Source organism: Anthonomus grandis, chromosome 10, assembly GCF_022605725.1.
Source record: "Anthonomus grandis grandis chromosome 10, icAntGran1.3, whole genome shotgun sequence".
Lineage (NCBI taxonomy): Eukaryota > Metazoa > Arthropoda > Insecta > Coleoptera > Curculionidae > Anthonomus > Anthonomus grandis.
Window position 1 is genome coordinate 27,002,262 of NC_065555.1, and position 24,530 is coordinate 27,026,791.

Below are 24,530 nucleotides of genomic sequence, written 5' to 3' on the forward strand. Positions count from 1 at the left end.
ATTACATAACCTATTGGCAGCCTGTATTCTACATAATTTCATAAAAAAATATGATACAAATACTTATAATTATCCAAATGCAAACTTCAATAATGTTCCGCAACAACAAGTACACCAAAATCTACCGATGCAGGGGGGAAATGCCACTGCTTATATACAGAATACTTTTCTTCAGAAATCAGACGCGTGCCATGGCAAAACGAAACAATTTAAGTTCATCATTGTTTTTTGTGTGATATCCGACATAACCTCTAATCCAAAACCTACATACTAATTTTTAATCCACTTACCTTCGAGTTTTAATTCTTCTCCTATGATATTCCAAATATTATTTTTAAAACCGACATCCATATATTTTTTGTGTGACAAGTCATACAATTCTGGATAATTTCAGACCAACTCAATTAATTTTTTATCCATATTCAAACGCAAATTCTAAACGGTTTTCGTCAGTGAAATACATAAAAATATCGTTCCCGACTTTAATACAAAGGACGGAACTGCAACTGAAGCAGCACTAATGGTAAAAAAACGTTACTGCGCCGGACTTGTCTGAACAAGTTTATTTAAAACTAAGGCAGCGATATTTTATTTTTCACTAACACTGATACTGAACTGATACGGAACTGATGTGTGTAAATAGTCCTTAAACCGTTCTCTAGTTATAGCGTGTATAATTACGACCACTTTGCTTTGTATGATGAAATCAAGTTTTTTTATACTCAAAATATTTAAAAGTGTTCTTCCATATTTACAATAAAAAAAAATATTTTGTTAGAATTTTCCTTGTTGGTAAACTGTGAAAGAATTCGATGAAAGTTGTTTCTTTCATGATCATCTTCGTTTAAAATGTTTTGTACTTACAATAATCCTTGTTCGTTTAGGTTGTTGCGCTTATTGCTATTATGTGGTTATAATTACAGTGAAATTAACTGTCATTACTTATTAATTCATGTTTAATAATTAAAGTTGTTTGTAATTCTTACTTTTAAATTATTACTTTAGAAATTATTATGCTTGCTCACTTTGATAAGATTACATAAGATTTTATAATAAAGTACGAAAAAAGTTGTTGTTTATTATTTCACACATTTACAATAGGTGCAATTGTTTATTTACTTATTTATTTATTCATTAAATACATTAACGTGTAAATCACCCTTTTGCAATAATAATACATAGAAGTACATGAGTGCACAATATTTATTTATTTATTTATTTACACCACTCCACAGAATAAATTCCAATTAATGAGTGGGAAAATTACAACAATAAATTACAAAACATAGGTATCTTAAGAAAATTAAAAAGAATACAATATTATCAATAATTACAAGCAAATGGTATTAAAAGAAATATAGACAAAGTAAATTAAAAGTAAAACATCTAGGAAAAGTGTACTCTTTTAATTTCCGACAAACTGCAATTAAAGATGTCACACTGATCCAGAACAGAGTCATGTATGTTACATGCTTTGCGCAGAGGAGAAAATTTACAAATGTTGGTTCTAGGTCTTGATAGGTAAAAAGTTGATGTATTCCTTGCTGATATGCGAGGCACATGAAAATTTAGTTGCTGCAATAGATCTGGTGAATCAATAATATTATTTACCAACTTAAATAAAAATTGCAAATCATCGGATTTTCGCCGATCCTCCAGCAAAGCAAACGAAAATCTTTCCAATAAACGCTGATGTGGGAAACCAATTTCTGGGTACACTCCGTCACTCTTGTACCAAAGATATTTGAGAAATTTTCGTTGAATATTTTCAAGTTCATGAATATGATTTGTATAATATGGTGACCAAACTTGGGATGCATATTCCAATATTGATCCGACATAAGAAAAGTACAGGATTTTTAGACTAAGAACATTATTAAAATTTTGCGAGTTCCTGATGATATATCCCAACATTCTATAACTGCGCTTGACAATATCTAAAATATGCGGTTGAAAAGAGAAAGAGCTGTCAAAGATCACCCCTAAATCTCTAAATTCAGTTGATCTAGGCAGAATAACATCATCTATGGTATAGTTGTAAGTAATGAAGTTTTTCTTTAAGCCAAATGAGACAACATTACATTTAGCCGCATTAAGGGGTAGATTATTATTTTTACACCATGTATTCAAAAGACTTAAATTATTTTGTAGCTGCTCACAATCCAAAATAGAGTCAATTCTAATATATAGTTTTATGTCATCTGCGTACAGCAGGCTATTAACATCAAGTTGGTCAGATATTGTATTAATGAATGAGTTGAAAAGAAATGGTCCCAGAATTGAGCCCTGTGGGACTCCGGCAGTGGCAACTATCTGCACCGAACTACGACCAAAACATTCCACGTGTTGTGGTCGCTCGGTAAGATAGGACTGTAAAAGATTTGACAAAGAAGAAGAAAATCCATAATATAGGTCGAAATTATTAATGAGAATGTTGTGGTCTAGTCGGCCAAATGCTTTTGAAAAGTCTGTATAAATAACATCGACTTGAGAGTTTGCATTTATTGATTCGGTGACATATTCTGTAAGAGAAATCAAATTTGTAGTGGTAGATCTACCTTTCATGAATCCATGTTGTCGAGTATTTATAAGACTCCCCACTTTAGGATATAAAGCAGAATGAAGTGCGCGCTCAAAACATTTGGAGAAGTTATTTATTATTGTGATAGGCCGGTAATTTTCAACCATGTTTTTGTCATTCTTTTTATGTATGGGAACAATTTTAGACGACTTCCAAAGATCAGGAAAACATTCTTGTTTAAGGGCCAAGTTAAAAAGAATTGTTAATGGTTTTGCAAAAACATGTCTACAGTCTGATAAAAGAAATGCGGGTATTTTGTCAGGTCCAACTATCGGTGTGGGTTTTATAGTTTTTAAAGCACTTAATACCTCGTTTTCAGTAAATCTAGTTATGGTTATGCACTCCGGGTACGGTGTCTGAATATTATTAGAGTTAGAGGCTTGAGGTGAACTAAAAGTCGTGTATGAGCTCCGAAAGAAAGCTGCAAATGCATCAGTAATACTCTGCGGATCCGATAACAAAGTTCCTTGTTGATCAAACATATTTTGGGGCAGGGAGTTATTTTTTTGTGAACTCCGAATTAACTTCCAAAAGTTATTAGGCTGCGAGTTTAAATCATTCTCAAGTCTCGCACAGTATTGTTTGTATGACAGCTCAACATTTCTTTTTATTTTAGAACGCAATTCTCGAAAATTTATTAAATCTTGTTGAAAATGAAAGCGTCTAAATTTTATCCAAAATTTATGTTTTTGTTTTATGTCTCTTACTATTTCAAAAGAAAACCAGGGCGGGTAGGTACGAGCTCTTTTTGCAGTTTTTGAAACATACATATCAAGACAAGAATAAATAATAAAATAATAATGTAAACAAAAATTAAAATTAATGTAAACAAACTTAATAAAATTAATTTATCTTAGTCGGTGATGAACAGATGAACTGCGATATTCGTAAAAATAAAAAAAAACCCAAAAAAAGTTCATTATCTATTCATTATCTAGGCCTGATAATGCTCCGATAGGAGTGAAACACGTGTAGCTTTAAAAAAAAAATTTTATGGATTGGATGAGACCGTGACTTTGTGTTCTTACCTTTGTTTTGTTTTCGTTTGGTCTTTTAGAGAAAAATGGATGATACGTTTCTATACATAGAAGTACATAAGTACATAAAGTAATAATAATATAAACAAAGTTGGAAAACTTGCAACGCTGCGATAAATAATTTTTTTCTATCCAAAAAAGCTAAAAAACGCTTTTTGGGGTACCTTGGCGTTATCTACTTTTTGTAATTTTCATCGCAGCAAGTGGACTCAATGAAAAGAGTTATAGAAAATGATGTCTCCGATATTTTTTGTCCTTACAATTTTTTCCAAAAACCTACCATTCTTGTGATAAATGAAATCTAAAAAACTTTTGAGTTTTTTCAAAAACCCCGTACACGTCGAGGTCACAAATTTCAAGTTAAGCTTTTTAAATGCTCTTTTAAAGATTTCCGCAAAAAAATTGTGTAGGTACTTTTTTGTCAAAACGGCCTCTTTCGACAGATTTACTGTACTATAACTAATTATTGTTTAAAAGCATACATTTAACATAAAAACCTATTGCACTAGCTATACAAATAAAAGGTGGAGAGTAACAAAAGTAGCGGTATACTTAACCTGACCAGCGTCAGTATTCTTTTAATATTTCCAAAACTATCAAGAAATTTAGTGATTGAAATGTATGTATATTCATTTATAATCAACTAAAAGTAAACAACATTGCAAATGAAGTAATATTTTTTCATCACAAGTTAGAATTAGCGATATCAATGAATTGATTAAATTTTAGTTCACTCTTAAAAGTATATAAAGAAGTTATTATTATACAACGCGTAATAAAAAGAGAGATAAGTTAGAGTTTTGAGTTTTATATGTCGAGTCCTGGAGCTGTAAGTAATCTACAAAACTTCTCTTAATATAATTTTGAAGAGGCTTACTTGGTATATGTTATAAATTAAAATGCACTTGGCTGTTCAATAATTCTGTCTCTAAAACATATAATTCCATTAGAACTTTTTAGAAGCCCCTCTCTCTCTAGGAAAAGGCAGTCTATATAAAACGGTACTTTTATATTCAGAAATTCCAATTATTAGCCTTGATGTATTATAATAAGACAGCACTCTTTCAATTTTGTTTTTATACGGTTTCAATTTTCCACACAGATGCATTTTACGATCACCATTATGTTGCACTCTCATTGAAATTAAATTAGACCATGAAGCTCTCTATTGTAGTGTATCATAGGATAATTTTAACAAATATTGTCAAATAGTAAGATCAAATTATGTTCACCTAATTTTATGGTGTCTAGTCCAATGTCCAATATCCGCAGGTAGAATTTTATTAGTCACCATGACCATTGTCAATGTATATTTGTATAAAATATAAGCATAATTGCATACGAAAAAGTTCTTTGTATACCTCTGTTCATCTTTATAATTCTTTGTCCGATTATATGAAAGTATTTACAACAAAAAAATTTAAATCTGTGTTAAAGTCTATAATAATGAGTAAGCAAGTACAGGACTATAATTTGACCCACCGCTAGTCTGTCGCCTGCTGCCCGAAGCGTAAAATTTTCTCAGTAAAGTGACCATTTCTTTTTGATGTTATTGTTTATTTATTTATTTTTTGTTGTGTATTACGGAAACAAAAAAAAAATAATTTAATTATTGTTGTGTATTACGGAAACATTTTCAGGTTCCTTTATATTTGCTTTTTTGTGCATTTTTTTTTAATTACTGTTAACTATAAGTTAAGACTATATTATTTAAAGTGCGTTTCAAGTGCATAATTATTTGGCACATGTGTGTTATTTAGCATTTTTTGAAATCTGTTAGAGGGTTGAGTTTGAATAGCCCTAGGCTAGACTTCGCCAACTGATAGGTTAAGAAACATATTATAATACAAATATTATGTAATTAATTTTTGCAAATAAAAGTCGTTTATTATTAATATTATTATTATTATATTGTCAAATCTAATGTTGGTGATTGAAACACTTACAAACGAACGATTTTTAGATTTCTTGGTAGCTTTAGAAAACTTACCTTAAATCTATTATACTAAAGCAAAAGATGCTTAAGCAATTTAAAACCTAATGAATTTTTTAAGGATATGGTCTCTGCAACATTTTTAACTAAAAAAAAAGTTGGATGAATCATCAAAAAAGAGTAGCTCTAAATGACGTCATTTTCAAAATATTGCAACACAAAAGCCCTACAATATGTAAATTTTTATAAAGATATTTAGCAGTATTGCCATAGTTGACTCCCATTTGAATCCCATATGGTAAAAGTCGGCAGTTATTAATAAAGCCAATAAAAAATCCTGGTTTCCACTTGGAAATTTATGTTAATGAATTTCCTATTATTATTATAAAAAATGTTCTTATTACTAATATAAAAATATTGAAATATTTACTCTATTTTAGCATGCCCTCACTGTTCATATTAACCTTACTTTGTCTAACCGCAATCCCGAACAAAACCCAATCTAACCAACCCTTTTCTTGTTTATAGACAAAAATGCATTTACGGACATACTATCATTTCTGGCAGTACTTGTTTGACTCAATAAGAGAGTCAAACACAATAAAACTATCTCTCTAAACTCCTTTCAGAGAAAAGAAAACACCAAAATGGTATGCGTTGCTTTTGCTAATATATGTATTGCTACAGCACTCAGAGTGTATCGCAGCTTTTTCTTAAGCATGTATCCTTTCTCCCTCTTTGCTTCCTAATTTACTAAACATGCGGCAAAAATTTAAGGGATTATTCCTTGGACTGTCCTAAGGATAACTTTTCCCCTGGTGATTTTTGATACGACGCTTTGTTTCGAAGATACGAGGCGACAAAGAATTTTGACAATAATAATTATTTATTACCAAAAATTACATGTAATGTTTCTTAATATACAAGAACTCTTCAAAATGACTACCCGTTGCTTGGATGCAAAAATCCAATCTTTTCCTCTTCGACTCGCGAACTCGTTACATAGAGCAATTATCCGATTTCTCAAATCTGCTATATCTTCCACTGGCTTAGTATAAATTAATGACTTTAGGTGTCCCCGGAGCAAATAATCCAGGAGATTTAAGTCCGAAGACCGAACAGGCCATACGTAAGTTCCACCTCGACTAATCTAGCGAGCTCCGTGTGTTACTTTTAAAAACTGTCGAGTCAAAATGCTAGAATGAGCTGGTGCATCATCATGCATAAGCCACATTGCGTCTCTTGTAGCCAATGGTACGTCCTCCAGAAACTGAGCTAGCGTTGTTCCAAAAAATTGCGGTATACCTCGCCGGTAATTCTTCCTGGCAGAAATACCGATCCAATTAGAAAGTCACCTATAATTCCCATCCAAACGTTTAACGAGAATTGAAAGCAATCTTCAAGTACCTTATGTGGATATTCTTCTGTCCGAACATTGTTATTGTGAAAATTCCTTATTGCATTTCTTAAGAAACTGGCTGCATCGGTAAAAAGAATAAGAGCCAGTAGTTGAGGGATTTGAACTAATGTGTGCAAAATCCATTGACAGAATGTAATACATGGACGAAAATCTGCAAGAAAAAGTGCCTAAACACGCTGTATGTGGTATGGATATAACAAATACCTTCTAAGGATCTTCTAAATTGTCCCGTTACTTACATTTAAAGTTTCTGTAATTTTTGGAGTAGAGATGCCTGGATCTGCTTCTACCATGGCCAGCACATTCGCTTCTAGTTCTACCGTTTTTACTGTTATTGGCCTTCCTGGTCATTTACTTCGCTTCAATGCTCCTCTTATCCAAAGTTGTTGATGTATTCTTTGGAAAGTTTTTCTATTAGGCACATTACTATTAGGAAATCGTTCACGGTACAACCGACTAGCTTTTAAAAAGATACCCAAGGCATTGTTAGATTTTTTATTACTTGGTAGGTCCGCTGTAGTGTCCTATATTTTTATTTCGGCTACGTAATATTTTTAAAACTACCAAAAATCCTGCTCTGTATCTTCGAAACAAAGCGTCTTAATAAAAATCATAAAAGGACAAAATATTCTTAGAATAGTCTAATGAATAATCCCTTTATTTTTTGGCGCATGTTTAGTAAACACTTTGTATATTCATGAATTAATTACCAATTGTCCCTTGACGAAACCAAAATGATACAGCCACCATGTTTCCAACATCAATCACAGTTTCAAGAGCAACTGTCAGAATTAGTTTTCGCCATTCCTACCGATTATAAAACAAAACTATGTACTCTGATAATTATCGATATTCTCTCAATATATACAGTCGGAATGTAGAGTCTTTCGGGTTGTAACTTAAAATGCGATGTCTATGCTTTATCCATGACTCCAGCTTTGGTCTTTTGGTCCACTGACTTCTGCTATCATCCAAATCCCAGTTTCTTTGGCATCTAGTTATTGTATGCTCCCTGTTTAATATTCCGGCATTTCTATCAACTACTGCCATTTGTTCTAGCCGCACATTCACGCAGTTCAATCAAGTCCTCAACCGGTGGTATACTAATAATAATTTTATGGCCTTGAACGAAATGATTTTGTAGCCTCTTCGTATTCGTTGTAACGATTTTTCCTGCATTTCTTCTAGTATTATTCTATCTTTAGTTCTTTTAAAACCCCATGTCTCCTCCTCAGTAAAAAATATACATAATTGTGAATTCTATTATCAAGTGCTCTTTCATTGGTCTAAGGCTTGCTCGAAGTTCAGATCGGTCCACTTTCTGATATTTCGTATCCAAGATATATATTTCTTTAATATTTTATTTTATCTTCATTTTTCGTTTAAAATTGCTTACGTAACCACTATTCATTTGTACCATATCCTTTGTAAAAAAATGTGTTCTTTCTGATTCTGCATTAAAAAATGGTGGTTTCCATTTAAAAAACATATTGATGACGTCATATTTTTTTGGAGTCACCCTGTTTATTTAATTTCCATGTAGAAAAAATGTTAAAAATCCCAATATTAAAATCGATAGGTTCGAACATTTTATCAAAAATGGTCCATTTCATTTTTATTGAATTTATCCGTTACTTTACGGATGCACTGTATATCCATAGATCAGAATTAATAAATATTCAACATAATTTAAGAAAAAAAATTATCAGGAGGACCAAAATTGGAAAAAACTGTAACTCAGAGAACTTATGTTATAAATATGAATATTATGCTATAAATAGGTATATAATAATAAGCTCCTATGTATCAGGTTATATCGGAGGTAATTATTGTATAGCTCGCCGTATTTGCAACGTTTGACAGAAACCTTTAATGGTGTAAGATATATTAATATCTTTCGTAATTTAAGACCTTAAAATTTGTTTTAATTTATATCTTATAAGTTCTCTTGGTTCTTTTATAGTATCCATCATGATGGACATATTCTACGTCCGAAACATGTTGATTGGTGGTTTTTAAATAAATTTAGTGGAGGATGACCGGAATACTTTTAGTTCCCTTTTCTATAAAAAATGCTTAGAAAAACATAAAAAATGCTTAGAAAAACATAAAATATGGTTTTTCTAAGCATTTTTTATAGAAAAGGGAACTAAAAGTATTCCGGTCATCCTCCACTAAATTTATTTAAAAACCACCAATCAACATGTTTCGGACGTAGAATATGTCCATCATGATGGATACTATAAAAGAACCAAGAGAACTTATAAGATATAAATTAAAACAAATTTTAAGGTCTTAAATTACGAAAGATATTAATATATCTTACACCATTAAAGGTTTCTGTCAAACGTTGCAAATACGGCGAGCTATACAATAATTACCTCCGATATAACCTGATACATAGGAGCTTATTATTATATACCTATTTATAGCATAATATTCATATTTATAACATAAGTTCTCTGAGTTACAGTTTTTTCCAATTTTGGTCCTCCTGATAATTTTTTTTCTTAAATTATGTTGAATATTTATTAATTCTGATCTATGGATATACAGTGCATCCGTAAAGTAACGGATAAATTCAATAAAAATGAAATGGACCATTTTTGATAAAATGTTCGAACCTATCGATTTTAATATTGGGATTTTTAACATTTTTTCTACATGGAAATTAAATAAACAGGGTGACTCCAAAAAAATATGACGTCATCAATATGTTTTTTAAATGGAAACCACCATTTTTTAATGCAGAATCAGAAAGAACACATTTTTTTACAAAGGATATGGTACAAATGAATAGTGGTTACGTAAGCAATTTTAAACGAAAAATGAAGATAAAATAAAATATTAAAGAAATATATATCTTGGATACGAAATATCAGAAAGTGGACCGATCTGAACTTCGAGCAAGCCTTAGACCAATGAAAGAGCACTTGATAATAGAATTCACAATTATGTATATTTTTTACTGAGGAGGAGACATGGGGTTTTAAAAGAACTAAAGATAGAATAATACTAGAAGAAATGCGGGAAAAATCGTTACAACGAATACGAAGAGGCTACAAAATCATTTCGTTCAAGGCCATAAAATTATTATTAGTATACCACCGGTTGAGGACTTGATTGAACTGCGTGAATGTGCGGCTAGAACAAATGGCAGTAGTTGATAGAAATGCCGGAATATTAAACAGGGAGCATACAATAACTAGATGCCAAAGAAACTGGGATTTGGATGATAGCAGAAGTCAGTGGACCAAAAGACCAAAGCTGGAGTCATGGATAAAGCATAGACATCGCATTTTAAGTTACAACCCGAAAGACTCTACATTCCGACTGTATATATTGAGAGAATATCGATAATTATCAGAGTACATAGTTTTGTTTTATAATCGGTAGGAATGGCGAAAACTAATTCTGACAGTTGCTCTTGAAACTGTGATTGATGTTGGAAACATGGTGGCTGTATCATTTTGGTTTCGTCAAGGGACAATTGGTAATTAATTCATGAATATACAAAGTGTTTACTAAACATGCGCCAAAAAATAAAGGGATTATTCATTAGACTATTCTAAGAATATTTTGTCCTTTTATGATTTTTATTAAGACGCTTTGTTTCGAAGATACAGAGCAGGATTTTTGGTAGTTTTAAAAATATTACGTAGCCGAAATAAAAATATAGGACACTACAGCGGACCTACCAAGTAATAAAAAATCTAACAATGCCTTGGGTATCTTTTTAAAAGCTAGTCGGTTGTACCGTGAACGATTTCCTAATAGTAATGTGCCTAATAGAAAAACTTTCCAAAGAATACATCAACAACTTTGGATAAGAGGAGCATTGAAGCGAAGTAAATGACCAGGAAGGCCAATAACAGTAAAAACGGTAGAACTAGAAGCGAATGTGCTGGCCATGGTAGAAGCAGATCCAGGCATCTCTACTCCAAAAATTACAGAAACTTTAAATGTAAGTAACGGGACAATTTAGAAGATCCTTAGAAGGTATTTGTTATATCCATACCACATACAGCGTGTTTAGGCACTTTTTCTTGCAGATTTTCGTCCATGTATTACATTCTGTCAATGGATTTTGCACACATTAGTTCAAATCCCTCAACTACTGGCTCTTATTCTTTTTACCGATGCAGCCAGTTTCTTAAGAAATGCAATAAGGAATTTTCACAATAACAATGTTCGGACAGAAGAATATCCACATAAGGTACTTGAAGATTGCTTTCAATTCTCGTTAAACGTTTGGATGGGAATTATAGGTGACTTTCTAATTGGATCGGTATTTCTGCCAGGAAGAATTACCGGCGAGGTATACCGCAACTTTTTGGAACAACGCTAGCTCAGTTTCTGGAGGACGTACCATTGGCTACAAGAGACGCAATGTGGCTTATGCATGATGATGCACCAGCTCATTCTAGCATTTTGACTCGACAGTTTTTAAAAGTAACACACGGAGCTCGCTAGATTAGTCGAGGTGGAACTTACGTATGGCCTGTTCGGTCTTCGGACTTAAATCTCCTGGATTATTTGCTCCGGGGACACCTAAAGTCATTAATTTATACTAAGCCAGTGGAAGATATAGCAGATTTGAGAAATCGGATAATTGCTCTATGTAACGAGTTCGCGAGTCGAAGAGGAAAAGATTGGATTTTTGCATCCAAGCAACGGGTAGTCATTTTGAAGAGTTCTTGTATATTAAGAAACATTACATGTAATTTTTGGTAATAAATAGAAACCTTTAATGGTGTAAGATATATTAATATCTTTCGTAATTTAAGACCTTAAAATTTGTTTTAATTTATATCTTATAAGTTCTCTTGGTTCTTTTATAGTATCCATCATGATGGACATATTCTACGTCCGAAACATGTTGATTGGTGGTTTTTAAATAAATTTAGTGGAGGATGACCGGAATACTTTTAGTTCCCTTTTCTATAAAAAATGCTTAGAAAAACCATATTTTATGTTTTTCAAGATTTTTTTTTGTTATTAAGAATAATTTACGAAATAAGTTAATAATAAAATGTGTTATCAGAGAGACGATAACAAGCGCTTAATAGATGGTTTGATTTATTTACTACGGACTTATTAGGGTTTATTAGGATTTGTTCCTATTTATACTGAAGTTTGTTCTAAACAAATAAATAATTATTAATATTTTAGTCATTCTTCAAGCTTAAATGATAATTTTTCAAAAAATTGGTTCCAAATATACAAAATTTATGTGAAATTTTAGTAATCGACATAAAATTAAATTTTCTTTATTATGATTACTATTCATTTTTTTCTTGTTGTTTTCTATTATGTTAAGGGAGATTTAAAAAAAAAGTAAATTAGTTAAAGTAAATTTTATTGAATTTTTCCAATTAAGCTCTTAACGTTGCTCTGAATTTTCCTTGACTCAATTAAATGTCAAGTTGTATTTACCAAGCTGTCAAGTGGAACTAAATACAATGATTATAATTAAGAACATAAAAATTAAAACGAGTATCACCTTAATAATTTATCTACGGTAAATAAAGATAGCAAAAGCCTCTACCTATAATTACGTATATATACCAACATTTTTATACAAACATACTTAAAATATTGCACTTACGTACTTCTACTATCTACAAAAGTAAATTTATTATAATTTATGTGAGAAAAAAATGGTAAGTAATAATTCATATATTTCAGGTTATCATATTGCAATATGGTAGTTTTAACTAATATGTTTTTAAGCGTACTTTATAAATATATATAAAATATTTTATTTAGTTATAATAATGACAATAATAAAGAGTTTATTTAATACGAAATGAAGAATATGCGGATATGCTTTTACGCAAAGGATTATGCAAAGGATAAACTAACATTACTTAAACCAAAAAATCGAACTTAGACACCCTACACCTCAAATACACAAGAATTTCTAAATAACTGGAGATGTAATTGAAGGCAAGGTAAATGTCTAGATCAAAGTCCAGAAACTGAAGGAGCTTTAATTACCATTCAAGACCAAGTTATCAAAACATAAAACTATAGCATAGTAAAAGAAAACGTACAAAATAGCAGATATAGAATATGTGGTGAAAAACTCGAAACCATACCAGTGTCCGGTTAAAAGACCTGTCACTAGCCGAATTTCGCGTCTTCTTACGCGTAGTAGATTTTTAGTGGGACAGGCAGAGGGCCCACCTATGTGCGCTTTGGCCTGTCTCATACCAGGGGCTCATACCATGCACTCTAGTACAAGCTTGGAGCTTACCTTTCCGGCCGTGATAGCCTTAATCCGAGCATATTGATACGACTGTATTGCGGTGTTCGCAGCTTAGGATTTTCTGTACGCATTTTAATACAGCGAATACTTCGGCCTGGAAGACAGTGGCGTGCTCCCCCAGCGAGTATGCCCTACTGGTATGTGGGATCCTACCACAAAGCCCTGATCCAGCTCTGTTATTTATTCTGGAGCCATCTGTGTCCCAGATGGTCCCCCTATTTAGCAATGCAGGTCTGTTGGAATGCTGCCACTCCTCTCTGCTTGCAATATGCGTCATGAATCCCTCGCAGTCCACAGTCACTGGAGCCATGCAAAGGAGAGGACATTCCTGCCCATGAGAAGGAGAGGACATTCCTGCCCATGAGAAGGAGAGGACATTCCTGAATAGCCCGTTGCCAAATTTTTGCGTGACCGGTCTCGCCAGCACGTAGTTCGCCGAGGACGTATAGCCGTACGCAGTCCTCATTACCTCGAATTGCACAACGAGGTCCAGAGGCGGAAGGCTCAGCAGAGCCTCAAGCGCTCTAGTTGGAGCCGTTCGCATGGAATCCGTTATGCTGAGACATGCAAGACGTTGGACTCGAATTTTCGCTTTCTCCGTACATGGCCACCAAACGATAGCCCCGTATGTGAGAAGGGGTCTCACAATGCGCGAGTATATCCAGTGGAGGATCTTAGAAGACAGACCCCAGGTATTGCCGAAAGCCTGCCTGCAGGCTCATAGCGCGCAGGTGGCCTTCTTCATTCTGGTATCTGCATGATCGTACCAGGAGAGTTTGGGATCTAACTTGATTCCCAGAATCGAACTGTCCTAGAGTAATGCAACTGCACGCCACCTAGAGATATAACACGGGGCGTGCCAAAGTTTCGTCTTCTCGTGAATAGTAGGAGCTCTGCTTTTTTGGGGTTAATCCTGAGACCACCCGAGAGGCACCATATGTCCACCATACGCAGGGCTCCCATCATAGGGCCCCGCATTGAGATGGCGTCTTTCCCCGGGCAAAGGATTACCAGATCATCAGCGTAGGCCTGTGCGTATAGGCCAGCATTGTTTAAAAGATTTATCAGGCTGTCGACCACAAGGCACCACAAGGTAGGGGACAATACTCCTCCCTGCGGGCAGCCCCTAGCGTCTGTCCAAAAGTATGACACTGGCCCAAGAAATCCGACAAATATAAGAAGTGCCGACGTTGACACTGTTTCATTGATTATCTCAATCGTTGACGTTGTCTCTACGAACTTGAAAGATGAACTTTCTAAAATAAAACTACCTTAGAACACTTTCATGCAAATGCAAAAGGCAATAATCCTCGAGACAACGAGTAATGTGAGGTCCTTTCTCAGTGGTAGCTCCAGAAGTTCTTGCTTGGTCTATTGACTCAGTATGTCTGAGGTGTCACTGTGTCTAGTGAGTTCAAAGAAAACTGAGATAGAAAGAAAAAAGAAAAAGAAACAGAAAGCGTTTCAGTTTTCAATAATTACATGCTACTACAACTTTGTGACCTATCAATCTGTAATAATCTTTGGGAAAAAATATTTCTTGCCTCTAAAAACTTGGGATCTAAATAATTAATATAACGTAATTAACGAAAAAAAATATATCCCAATAAATAAAATACATGATTAATAAAATAATTTACTTTTTTCTTCTCCATTTCCTTCGTCCATTTAGCTAAGCACTTCCATTCCATAAAACCTACGACCTGCATGCAGCTATACGAGCAATCTTACGCCTTATCTTCCTTCGAAGACGTGTCTTCCATTCTTCTCCCAGTATGCAGTAGTCTGCTTATTGTCAATACTCTTGGCTGAAGCTTCTCAACTGGCTATTATCACCTCCTTCAATTGATTTTTTAAAATATTTGAACTGGCAGGATCGCCATGTTATTCCAGGATATTAATTAAAAATCACACGTCTATTTTACTTAACGCATCTATATTAGCTAAAAAACCAAAAATCCCACAATAAACACATATCGTGTTTTGCTTAGTCTACATTTTGCATATTGCACCAAATTCCGTTATGTCGAAGTTCATTGTCATCATAATTAAACTTATAATAAAACATTTGCTATACACAGGGTAGTAGATACCAACAAATAATTAATGATTTTTTTAGATAGTTTTCTAAGACCATCTTAGAAGGAAAAAGTAAAAAAATTAAAAAAGAAACATCCTTTAATAAAATCAAACTTAACTAAATGATACTCAATCTTTTTATACAAACCACTTCTTATAAGCATAAAACAATAGTTGCTAAAAATATTACTCCTTAAAATAAATGCAAACTTTCAAAAATGTTTTGTTTCTGTATACCATTCACCATGAGCTGAGGATGGTCTAATGTAGGCCGAAACATCCATACGGCCATATTAAAACTTAAAACCTAAGTTTTTTTTATCTTAGATCCAATTGACTTGACTGCAACATTCAATATGCAAAGGCAACATCTTGAGCAAAATTGCGAGCTGTTGGTATAATACAAGGTGGCATAAATATCCACGACATTGCACAACCTGGAAGTTCTATCAAAAGCATACATTCTACCATATGCTACTAAAGGAAGGTTGTGGCAGAGATTAGGAGAGAGTTGTGATGTGAGAAAAAGACATACTGACCTTACAAGAGAGTAATAGAAGCTGATAAGTTTATTCGTATTTAGGAATTACGAAACCCCAGTATTACTGTCAACCAGCTAAGAGATTTAAAATGTTCATGGCATTGGTGTTACTGTTGAAATAATAAGGAATAGGTTTCAATGAAAACAATCTTTACGCCAGACGTCCTACTAGAGCATCAGGATTTATTCTTGTTCTCAGTCCGTGTTTATCCACTTTCCAAATCTCTCTATGCTCTTCTATCCCTAGCAATATATTTCCAATTCCTTGCTGCAATATTTTGGATATCGTATCGCCATCGTCTCTAGGGTATACCGATGGTCCGTTTATTCTCTGTTGGGCGCCAAATGATATATACCTATCTTGAGTCATCCTGTCTTGCTATATGACCAGCCCTGCTCCATTTTAGTGGTGCCACAAACCTTAGTATATCCGTCACGTTCCTTGTTCTTCGAACTTTATCCCTTAAAGTGATTCCTATCATAGCCCTCTCCATTGCTCGTTGGTTGGTTTGCAGCCTTATGTATTACAAATTTAATGTCATTGTATCGAGTCCATATGTGAGCATTGGCATCACAGGAGCTAAACACTTTTCTTTTTAAATTTATAGGCAATTCACGACATTGAAGGCTAAATCCTAGTTTGCCTAAAGCTGCCCAGAAGAGGCCTTCTTGTGATTTCAGAAGATTGATTTTCTTTGCCAAGCTAAATTTTGTGGCTTGAGTAAATATATTCTGAGACAACTTTAGGTCATTAACAGTTATCTAAATTTCTTCTATACTCATGATCTTTATTTTGTTTAAGTCCAATTTGTAGTGACATTCGATCCATGTTTCTAAGCTATTCGCCTGTGTTTCCAAAGATCACAATATAATCAGCAAATTGTAAATATATATACAAATTGCAGACGTTTCCATTATTATTAATCCCGTGTCCTTGCCAGTCAAGTTTTTTGAAGACAATCTCCAAAGCAAGGGTAAAAAGTTTTGACTAGTTATTATCTCCTTGCCTCTCTCCTCTTTTGATTGTCTGTTACTTAAATAATTATCTATGTATTTAATATCATTATATTATATAAATAAAAGCGTTATTATAGATATGTTTAATGAGAGATGAATAGAGTTAATCCTTGCATTGTCTAGGGATTCCAGAATTGCCCCAGATTCCAGAAAAGTTTCGACAGAGTCAAAAGCCTTCTGGTAGTCGACAAATGCTAAATGGGATGATAATAAGTTAATAGGTTGATAATTATCTATGTCGTTTTTGGCTGAAGAACACCAGAATCGGTAAGAGCTCGAGATTCTCTTTAGCGATAATTCAAGGCATGGTCTACATCCTATTTCAATAAGGCTGCAGGTGTGGCGAATACCTAGATACGCGTCTCGCTTGCAAACGGCGAAGGGTTGCAAAGGGTTCTTAACATCAAAAGAACACCAAGATAAAATTCTGAAACATATTGTTCATTCACTCGCAAGAGTTTGCTGAAAATGTTATAGGTATGCACGACAGACTACGTCAGCGTGCTGCAAGAAGCGCTAGAAATGTTTTGCAGCAGCACGATATTCAGGTATTGCTAAAGCCTGTGTAATCCTCTGATTTAAATCTTTTGGCGAGCACATTTGAATAATGTTGAGAAGGTGTGCTTTAAAAAGGAATAGTAGTCTAGACAAGGGAAGAGTTGCAGAACTATATGCGAGAGCAATGGCTGACATGAGCATTGACTGATGACAAATTGAGTAAAATTTAATTAGGAGCATACCAAATAGATGTTGAGCCATTATTCAAATTAAAATTCAAAAGCATTTATTTGTTAACAACCTAGATACAATAATATAAAATTAATCAATAATTTCCTGACAAAAAAGAGTACTGCACCAGTAATAAAATAGTACACATGCGAAATTGCGTTGCGAATACTGTTAAGTAAGTATATTATCTACTTACATTATTAAATAATAAAAAAAATATCTAAATAGAGAACAAATACTTATAAAGAATTTTAAAAAATTAATATATTTATTACATTACTTATTTATTGGAAACCGCAGTTATTCGTGGCAGCAGCAATGTGGATTCAAATTAAAAAACAAAAGAAATTGCAATATCGTATATTAAAAACTATAGAGCATGGTTTTACTAATGAATATTTAAATACCTATATTAGGTTTTCTACTAATAACCTAATAATAGTTTTAATTTAACCTCGTAAAAGTATCGAAGGTTAGCTGTTCCACCATAAAAGCTGCAACAATTGCAAACAAGATGAAGTCCGATGCTGCTTCAAAATAAAATCCTCATTGAACCTTGTAGTACGTCTATGCCTAGAAGTTGTGAAAATATATACCTTGGTCTATTTTACTGGACTATAAAAGACGAGTAGCACCAGCGATATAGAGGTTTCTGTGGATATTTTTGGAAAGTTCTGCAAGTTGTAATATGCGGGAAAGACGTGCTTTGCGAGTTGATTACACAGACTTGCACTTCGCCATAAAAACTTGGCCCGATATAACACCGTCCTAGGCGTCTGCAAATACACTCGATATTCATGTGTCGCATTTGCCTGTCGAGTAAGAAAGAGCATTTACCGTAATGCTATCGATAAAACAAAGGTCCGCCACCTTCTAGGTGCCAAACTGTCCAAGATTCTAGTTATTTCTGGATCCTCTATAAGACGTATGATCCTCTTCTGGACGAAATCAAGCAGCTTCAAGTTGTATTTGGGTGCAAAGATCCCTATGTGAGACAAAAACTCAACATATGCACAAATCCGAGCATTGTAAAGAGTTAAAAGTTGTTGTGGTGTAGGTATACAACCTTCTCGTTTTAAAGAGAGCCACAAGTTTTTGAGAAATTGCTTTAGCTATTCCCGCGATTGACATATTTCCAACCTGCATAAAAAAGCTTGGAGCGGCATTGGCCTTTTTTGTAAATAAAACAGCCTAAGTCTTAGCTACGTTAAACTCAATCAGATTGCACTCACCCCACTCCAAAATATTAAGGTCGGCCGATCTCGTTTGGTTGGGCGACTTAAAGGAAGACACCAATTTACTATCATCAGCAAGGCTGTAAATTGAATTTGAAGTCTTGTCGAGAAGATCATTGATTTATAACAGGAAGATGAAAGAGTAGAAGATGCATTCCTGAGGAACACCAGCGGTAATTTGAAACCTTTGCAAGATGTGTCTATCAGTGATAATCTGGATGGATCGATTTTCGAGGATACTTCCAAGCTGAGAGTTGGTGGCCAACTACAAGAATACTGTAAGAGGTTATCAAGCAAGACTTCATTGGATGCGTTTGAAATATGCAGAGCTATACGACTCACCATATTTTTTGAAAGCCTCGGTCAAACATGCGTGACAGGCCAACAGATCGCCAGTAGACCTATGCTTTTGAAAGCTATACTGACGGTCGATATTGATGTTAGTGGACTCCAGGAATTTCAAAATTTCCTGGTTGATAAGTTTCTTCATTAAAGCAGTCAGACAGGCACCATTTTTTTTTACTTATTTTCGTATCGGCTGAAAAATGAAAAATGCTATTGGATTTTAGACTTAACGGCCTACATAATTTTATATCCCATCTACGCCAATGATGATACAGACATTTTGTTAGATAATGTTAAATTATTTTGATTAAGCTGTTATAAGTCAAGAGTGTTAAATGCAAAGTTCTACCAGTATATCTGATATTTTGGTAATAATTAATTAAAGCGGGAAAAGAGGTTGTTTATTAATTTAATAGTTTTAATAATTTTTTTGTTATGCTTAAGGTTTACTTTATTCGCTGAGGTTATTAACAATACAGGTGGTCATTATTCTTTTCTATTAATTTTAAAATGTCTTTAAATACATTTGTCCGCTAGCTCATTTTGATGTGTGTACATATAATATATGCTCAATTGTAAAATATTGATTCAGGTTAAATAAACATAAGATAAAAATTAGAATTAAATCCAGATTATTCTGCTTAAATGAATGAAAGTAGATTATCGTTGACAGCAACTAAATTACATTTGTAAAACTCTTTAAATAATTAATTGAAAAATTAAAAGATTTTGCTTTATAATTTCTTGCATGAAAAACTACCTATTTCTTAACCTTTTTCTTAAATTGCATAATTTACAATAATTTCTTAAATTTCAAAATCACTAAAAATAACGCTTGATCATACAATTCTTGTACGAAAAAAGATCATTAATAATAATATACGGCGTGGTAGTAGTAGTATCTCGAGAAAACAGATTATCCAATCTTTAATAATATTCTGAGTGACATCAACAAATGAAAATTATTCTGGCGTTTAATAGATGCAAATGTGTTGTATGAATAAATAACGCTAGAAGATGGCGGCATGGCTATTTTGGTTTAGCACACCCACATCTAAAATAATATCATTATTTTGAATTAAACACGCTTAATAGTAAATAATGTAATAAATCTAGGATATTTATTTTGAAAAGCTTTTGAGTTTTATGTTTATTAGTCTAGTTAAATAACAGTAAAAGTTTCCCTGGTAAATAAATATAATTTAAAATGTTCGTGAATATGTCAAACCAGCAAGGAATTGCTCAATTGGGGTGGAATTAAATTACCCCATTATTAAGGTGTCGACGTTCCGACCTTAATAAATGACACTAAATGTTGACTTTTGGCTAATATGTGATCCCAATCCAATAAATACTTTGGTATTACACCTTTGGTTCGCAAAACTTCGTACAGAAAATTTCTCATCCCTAAATAGTGTATCATTATTTAGGTCAATTATGTTTTTTTGCTTTATTTAATCGATGTACCAATCCAAACAAATTAAAAAAGTTACAAATTATATTTACCCGAAATTATTAGAATTAATTAATTTTAGATTTGTTATGAGTAGGGCACCTTGTGTTCCTATACTGCGACCCTAGGTCTATTGTAAAACTCATTGCTAAGTGTTTATAGTTCCCCAATCAAGTATGCCTTCTTAAAGAGTTCGATAATTTGATTGGAAGAAGCATCCTTAATAGGTTTGTTCTCACTGCAAATTTCTTACAAGTTTGAAACTGTTTCCAAATCATTCTTGATGCGCATGCGTAAAATATTACAACTTTTGATCAATTTGAAACCGTCTGTGCGAACATCAAATACGGGTTGAGAGAAGAAGAAAAATAGCCTCACTTTTTTATGCCAGTGGGAAAAGGGCAATAAAATAAAACATAAACAAAAAAATTTACAGTATAACCTTAAAATAGTTGTATATTATTAATAGAGTACTGGTAATCCCTCCCAGTAGCGCTTTGCTTTGTTTTGCACCAGAGTTGTGATTGTATGTTTTGTCGTATTGTAGACAATGCCTTATGCTGGTTCTGGAGCTATCAGGTTGGATTCTGCTCCTTTTTTGGCAAGCTTGTCAGCCGCCTCATTTCCTGTAAGCCCACCATGTTCTGGAATCCATGTCAGGGTAATTTTGTTCCCTTACAAAAGCAATATGAGCGTATGAGTTCGTTTTTGGAGCTCTATATTGCTCTAGATGTACAGGTAGAGGATTCTTGCGCCTTTAGAATTGCCTTACTATCGCTGTAGTTTTGATGATTTTGTTATCAATTTGAATTTGGTTAAGCATTCTTGCACAGATTTCAATGGGATGTACTTCCGCTTAAAAAATTGATGAGTGTTTCCCAAAGCAGATAGATATTTCTGTCCTTGGGTTAGTGCAGTATATTACAGCTCCTACTCCAAAATTGGTTTTTGAGCCATTGCAATATACTCGAATGTCCGCTTTCTCTAGTTCAATCCGTTTCTGATCCTAGTCCATTCGGTCTGGTATCTTGATTGCGTATGAACCCATGTTTAGTGTTTTTCTTGACATTAGGTCTGATGGCATACCTACTGCCTAATTAGGTATGATTGCACAATTCAGTTGATTCCATCCTAACTTTGTTTGCCAAGATGCGTAGATATCGTGGGTCTGATGACCTGTGTGTATAACCACTGCATCTGTTTTAGGTTCATTTCTCAGGTTTTGCCGTATATCCTGCGACAGTTCGATAGGGACAGTTGTGCCTTCTCGCTTATGTTGTCAATATGTCAGTTCCAGTTAAGCGTTCTATCTAAATTTACCCCAATATATTTCGCCTTCGTTGTACTCAGGATTGGCGGTTTGAGTTGACCTATATTCCTTTTTCTGATCAATGGTACTTTTACCATTTTGTGCGAATTATTGGGCATTTTCTGCATCTCGCACTATTTAAGAATGATGTTTAGCACTTCTTTTAGTATAGTTGAGATTGCTTTCTCATTTTTTCCTTTTAACAGGATCACCAAATCATCTGCGTAAGTTTGAACTTACCTACCACAGTCGAATTATGGTCAACAGATCGTCAATGAGTAGCCCAGGAGAGGAAATAATACTTCTACCTGCGGGCAACCTCGCATAGCCCTAAAGTGCACACGTTTGCCCTGTAAAGTAGTCGTTATTTTTCTGTCACTTAGCACGGCTTTGATCCAGTTGCAGATAAGAGGGCTGACTCCTCTTCCTGCTGTCAATTCATAGAGTGAAGGTGGCAGTGATTTATTAAGGCCCCTTCTTTATCTAAGAAGGGCACCACTGTCACGTCCTTTTGTTTCAGCGAGTTACTGATGCTCGTACAAGATTGTTGCTTGTTAACTCTGTTGTAAACCTGATAGGCGTATTGGTGGACATTGAGCAGAGGTTTCTTCAGCGCCACATCTCTGATGCTGACAATGACCTTTTCCAGGATCTTTAACAAAAAGGATGTCAGGCATATTGGCTTGAGCGAAGATTACGTTGGAAGCTTTCCAGCACGTTGGAATGTACTCCCATGCTAGACTGGTTTTAAGTAGTGCGAACAGGTGGGGTAAAAGTAAGGCGAGCCCAACTTGAAGAAGTGCTAAATAGATTCCGTGTCCTACTGATGATTTAAAAGACTGAAATGTTTTACTACCACCTTTAATCGTACTAGGCGAAATTATAGTTCTGCTAAAAGGCTAGTTTTCTTTGAATGATTGCCGAGCCTCTAGTGCAAGGTTTTTTTCCAAAACGATGGAGCAATTTGGACCCGGGGAAGTGTGTTTGTGCCAGGACTTCAAGCGTCTCTTATCTGGTTTGTGTGAAAATATCATCGGGGCGTTTTATTGACCCCAGCCTCTGTTCAGGTTAACTTCGGAGCACTTTGTAGATCCTTGCACTGCGAGTCAGTTAATCGACGTTCTCGCTGAACCTTCTCCATTAATTTATCTTAGCTATATGTGTAGCCTTATTGTTGTTGGTTAACGATATGTCTCCCAGTTGTTACTGGTTTTGGAAAGGTTTAAGCGTTTGCGTACTTCAGACCGTATTTTTGTTCCACCAAGGTGTTCCGCAATTGTCCTGCTTCACCTTCAGTGGTCAGTTTTCATAATATATATATTGTAACAATTGCTTCAGACACTTTGTAAATTTAGCTGATCATGATTCTTTGTAGTTTTGTCACAGGACAGTAAGTTTCCCTATAGGGTCGATTTATATCCAACCTAGTCAGTACTTTTCATTGGGTCTGTTACTGATAGCAATGTCAAACCGTGTGTGTTTGTGATCTGATCATGGTGGTTCTGATGACACCACCCAATTTCTGACCTTGCTGCCGATATGGTTTAAGCTAATAGTTACATCTAGTACCTTTTTTTATGTTTTTAGTGATAAAAGTTGGTTCATAGTCTGCACTAATTGTTATTCCCTTACCAAGTATATAGCTGAAGAGAGAATCACCTCTGTGGTTAATGTTTGTGCTACTTTAGGCTGTGTGATGAGAGTTTGCATTCCACGTTTTTGTTTTTGCAGTTTGCAATCAGATTTTGCACCATCTGTGGGGGGAGGTTGTTCTGTTGCATCACCTGGGAACGTAGGCCGCTATGGTGTCATTGGTGTCCCCTGTAGCTGAGATCTGACAGAATAAAATGGTTATTGTTATTCCTAATAAGCATACACACCCTGGGATTATTGCCAACGGGTGGTTCGATTACTTTACCAGTGGTTATACCCAGCCCACAGACTCGACCTTCATTGGAGTACCAATGGTTCTTGGATAAGGGCGATGTCAGTTTTCGCCTCATCGAAGATTTTTTCTAGAACAGTACTTGCAGTCCTGGCAAAAACCTGGATTGGCTTGGAGTTTTTTGAAACAGTTTTTTTTTTAAGATTTTTTCTTGGGCCCTTGGATCCATGAGGCCCTTTACGCCCAATAAATAATAGTCTGAAAGTTTTTTACAAAGCTTTGAGGGGATGTTGTCCACATTTTAAGAATGAATGTTGACAGCATTATCATTGTGGATATACTACAAAAATATCCGAGGACTTCGAACAAAGGTCAATGATTTCCATTAAAGTGGCATGTCGGAAGATTATGGAGCCTCAGTAATTGTAATAATCAATCAATGAGACTTGGCTTACTACTAATGTCAAAGATGTAATACTTGGCTAAGCTTAATCTAAAGAGTTGGGATAGGGATACAGCCCAAAATAGTTTCCATAGCTGAAGACTATCAGAACAGAAAATCAAGATCACTGCTGAAGCTAATCTTTAAATAGGACTTTTTAGTAAATAGGATGTTCTGCAAAAGAGAACATGGAGAATTGCCTTTATGTTGTATAAGCAATTCAGAATTTTAAATGCAAAGCAACCATCAATGC

At 34.3% G+C, this 24,530-nt stretch overlaps 1 protein-coding gene across 3 annotated transcripts in view; it reads left to right on the top strand.

Moving 5' to 3' along the window:
• Positions 1 to 24,530, top strand: part of LOC126741452 (aquaporin AQPAe.a) — an 87,040-nt gene that overhangs the window by 13,372 nt on the left and 49,138 nt on the right. Inside the window, exon 1 of one of the 3 annotated variants that reach the window (XM_050447866.1) lies at positions 12,510 to 12,634. The exons of the other annotated variants lie outside the window; for them this stretch is intronic. The gene's annotated coding sequence lies outside the window, so the exon portion shown is untranslated. Of the gene's footprint in view, positions 1 to 12,509; positions 12,635 to 24,530 lie in introns of those variants that run through there. 3 annotated transcript variants of the gene reach the window in all.